Source organism: Nyctereutes procyonoides, unplaced genomic scaffold (assembly GCF_905146905.1).
Source record: "Nyctereutes procyonoides isolate TBG_1078 unplaced genomic scaffold, NYPRO_anot_genome, whole genome shotgun sequence".
NCBI classification, from domain to species: Eukaryota; Metazoa; Chordata; class Mammalia; order Carnivora; family Canidae; genus Nyctereutes; species Nyctereutes procyonoides.
In genome coordinates, this window is record NW_026575030.1 from 31,243,809 (window position 1) to 31,248,404 (window position 4,596).

Consider the following 4,596-nt stretch of genomic DNA (forward strand, 5'->3'; position numbering starts at 1 on the left):
GGGAGGACAAGAAGGGGATGAGGGCAGGACAGGTGGTAATCTATGATCAATCATGCCTTTGAGCCTGTTATCAAGTCTTGTTGATCTCTCCCTTGAAATATCTCATCCCCACTCCTTCTAGGAACTATATCATTCATCCAAGGAATAGGTTTTCCAGCTGGGTTGAGTGGAAGGCAGATGCCACTGACAGAGGTAAAGAAGTCGAAATTGAGAACCAGTGTGATTGATGACAGAGAATAAATCTGATTCTTGGCACTTGGGATTTGGGGTAATAACTGAATGTTCAAGTAGAAAAGTAAAGTTGAATTGACTTTTTCAACATGACTAGAAGCAACTTTTCTACTCAAACAACATGAAATTGGAGAGTCTAACCAAAATCAGATAGAGGGTAAAAAAAGAAAAAATTGAACATACTCTGTCACTCTTCTTTTTTCTCTTTTGATGTGTAAATTACCATGTGGGGGAACTGAGTATATTTGCATAGCTTGTATTTTCTTCAGCATGGGAAATGATAAACGGAATTATGATGGAAATGTTATATAAGTTTGTTACACCAAAATAAAAATAAGTGAGTAGGGAATGCAAAATGCTGGATTATGTGGGTAAATATTTTTACTTTTCAAGGGGCATGATTTGAAAAACTTATACCTATTAGGTCACCAGAACCTATAAATGGATTTATGACTAATATAAATGATACTAGGATGGTGCCAAGCATTATTTTAACTATTTGGAAGGAAGATAAATCCTCAGAGGGGAAACCATCTTCCATTCCACCCATAAAAACTAGAGGAAAGGGCAGCCCGGGTGGCTCAGTGGTTTAGCGCCTCCTTCAGCCCCAGGTGTGATCCTGGAGACCCGGGATCGAGTCCCACATCAGGCTCCTCTGCCTGTGTCTCTGCTTCTCTCCCTCTCTGTGTCTCTCATGAATAAATGAATAACATCTTAAAAAAAAAAAAACTAGAGGAAAACTTTACCAGACCACGGGCTTATCATGTTCAGCTTGGAGGGCCAATCTTGCCTGATTTCTTCATTCAAGAAGCCTCCTGAAGATGCTTGCCCTGTTTCTCAATTATTAGAGGATCCCTCACCCCCTCACCTTTTGGGTTCTCTCCCCTTACTTTTATCTCCTCCCTCTTGTGCCTTATTGGTAATAGCTCTAAGGCAGTAGTTATGAAAGGGTTAGGACATTTTTATTTGAAGCGAAGATGAGTATGTGGCTTGGGAGGGAAGGGAAAAGACTAAATAAAAAGAAGTGACTCTAAGCTGTTAGGAAAGAGACCATTAATAGCAACATCTTGATTTCGTTAGAAGGCGAGCTGAAGCCATCTGAAGCAGGCAGGGAACTAGGTGATAATAAGAGAAAATGTGTTTTTCAGACAAAGGAGTAGACAGCAGGGGACAGTGGTTCAGGGAAGGAGGCGGCCATCAGGGAGAGTGTGCAGAGAGGACGTGCTAATCCCTCTGAATCGTACCAGCGGAGGCTCGGGGCCGTTTGAACTCCTTGGCAGCTGCAGCCTGGTCTCAAAGTGCATCGTGAGGAATGAGAACAAAAGAAAAGTTCACTGCGAGTTCCTCTTGTCAAAGCAGGGGAAATTGCTTTGAGACCAGCACTGGGAGATGCTAATGGTAGAAAGCGAACCAGGTAAAAGAAGAAAAAAAAATGTGCCAGGTCACTGGGAGCCTGCCTGGCGTAGGGCGAGATAAAGCCACCACTGACAAGACATTGAGCCCAGGTCCCACCACGCACTGCCGTGCGAGTCACTTCTAACCAGTGCTCAGCTGGTTACAGTCTGAAGAGAAGGCCTCAGCTGCTCCAAGAATATCTGTTCACTTGACAAACCATAATTGAGCTCTCACTGTGTCAGCCAGGACTATTGCCTTTAATGCTGGAAGGTGCAATAGCAGCCCTGATGTCCTGGTACCAACTGGTTCTGTGAGTCAGAAAGGATCATTGGAAAGTGAGTACTGGGAAAATCACTGACCCGGAAGGGTTAGATGTTGAAGAGCCAAAGTTGTTAACTGGAAAGAAACATGTGTCTGTTTAAACTCCTGGAGAGGAAAGAACCCACTGACTGCTGCCCTTCCTTCTCCAGGCCGAGCAGTTCTCATCCATAAAATTGGCTGAAGAGGATGATGCATTCCTTCCCTTTGAGCAGCTTTAGAATGGTGCTGGGAGTTCTCTGGGGATCGTGCCGTGGAGTCGGGACAACATGGGGATCTCTTAATGTGGGGATCTGTAATCAGTGCAGGAGCTAGAAACCAGAGGTGCTTTTTCTGTATGTTGTGACGAGTCACTGAGAAAATTCCAAAAGCCAACGATGTCAGAAAGCTTTCCCTCCAAATTCTAAACCTGAGGCTGCAAACTCGGCACACTTGGGTTTTGTTAAGTTTCTGAAAATCCAGATTTTGGGCTTCGCTGAGAGATGGGACGATAAGACAGCAATGGTCCCACGTCAGCAAGTGGTGAGAGGCGGGTAGCAGCTGTCCCATTTAGAGGAGGCACCTGCTCTCTGGCTTGACCATCTCTACCACTCATAATGGTGACCATATAATTTGTCATCCAAACTAGGCCATTTTTGAAAGTAAAAGAGGGTGCTGTTGGTAATTATGCCTGGGTGCACAGACACAAATCAGGGCTATTAGGGACAATGAGGACGTATGGTTACCCTAATTCATGTTGCTTACGCTGGGCTTGCTTTTCTTTTTTGCCCACTGTTATCTGGGTTATGTGGTCATGAGTCAGGGACTCTCCTGAGAAAGAAGGAGAGAAAAGGTGTAAAATAAGGATGAGATCTCAAAGTTGAAAAAAAGGGAAAGGAATGAAAAAGAATATTAAAATGAATGCCAATTACACAAAACCTTCAGGTAAAGGCAGAGCCTTGCTGGTGGCTGGCTCAGCATGTAAGTTTGACCTTCCCGGCTCCCTGCCCTCCACAGCACTGTCAGTTTTAATAAGCTGTAATCCCATAGCTACGAGCGAGACTAATCAAACTGCAGAGAGCAGCCTGTTCCTAATCAGGAAGGCACAGGATAATCATTTAACTCTGTGGTTTCTCAGTGAGCTCCAAGCTGCCTCGACAGGGAAAAAAAAAAAAAAAAATCCTGGATAAGATAGTTGCTTACACACTCTAATCTTGACCTTTTGATGGTCTTTGTTTGAAATTTTTATGAAAATGCTTTAATTACGCAAGTCTTTGGCTCAAAAAATATTTTAGAAGAATCTTTTCCCTTTATTCCCAGAGAATAATAAAGTATCACTCCCTCAAGGCATTTAGGGCACCTCCCACTGATTCCCTGAGTCCACTTGAACTGACTACAGACCTCAACCCTTTCACCACCACGCAGTGTGATTATAGTCCCCAGACTGGGGGTGGGAGAAACGGGGATGTGGGATGGCAACTCATGTTGAGCACCTAACAGGTGCCAGCAGGGAACTGTGGGCTACACATGCCAGGGCCAGCCATTCCCTGTTGGAGTGGGTGCCAGGCAGCGGAGCTGCAGTGAAGCTCCAGAAGCACCCCACACCTCAGGGTCACACGGTGCTTGTATCTTCTCCTCCTTTCTCTTAGCACCTTTCAACCCAGGGGCAAGTCACAAGAGGCTATTTAGTGCAATGGTTAACTGCAGAGTTTTAGTAGTTGCAGATGCAGCTAAAGTTTAGCTGACTAGTGGTAGGCCCTTAGGCAAACTACTCAGCCTTCCAGGAGTTCTGGTAGGCCCTCAGGCAGGCTCCTAAACCTTCCTGAAACTCAGTGCTTAACAAAGGAATAATAACAACACCTCACCTCATAACCACGCTCTGAGGGTCAAGGAGATCTATATGGAAAATGTTTACTAAGGTGCCTGGTACATTAAAAATGCTCTCCATAGGTTATGGTTATTATTATTTTTATTATATGCTAACGTGGCCTTAAGGCCCCTATTTCTATAATTTAGAGAGACAGGTACATTGCTGAATCTCCTTGGGTTCTGCATTTAGTGTGAGTGCACTTAAAACAATGACCACAGATGAAATAAATGTAGGAAAAAATTCTCTTCCAATGGAGAACATTGCTAGTACCATGGAAATTTAATAGTTTATTTAATAGACTTGCTACTATTTACAGGAAACAAGACAGTATATTTTTTTAATTAAAAATGTTTATTGGCTATCGACTTTAATAGGCTTACATTAAAGGAAAAAAAACATTTTTTTCAAATGTGCTAATAAGAAAAAGACCCATAAAAATGAACAATGTTGAGCAGAACATTGTTCAGTGTTTTGAACATAAATAAAACTCATAAATTTTATATGGATTCTGGGATATTAATACTCCTCCAACAATGGATTTAGCGTTGAACAGGAATATAAACATATGAACAAATCTAATCCAATTTATTTCAAAGCAAGCAGATCCTTGAGAGCAGAAACTCTTTCATAACTACCCTTGCCATTCGTGGAGGAGAGATTATAGGAATGTCATGGACATACCTAAACCATCAAGAAAAGAAAAACATATAGATACCTAACACATAAAAATATAGCAACCACATAATAATTAAAAACAATGTTCAGTAATCCCCACTGAAATGACCAGACAGAAAGACATAGCC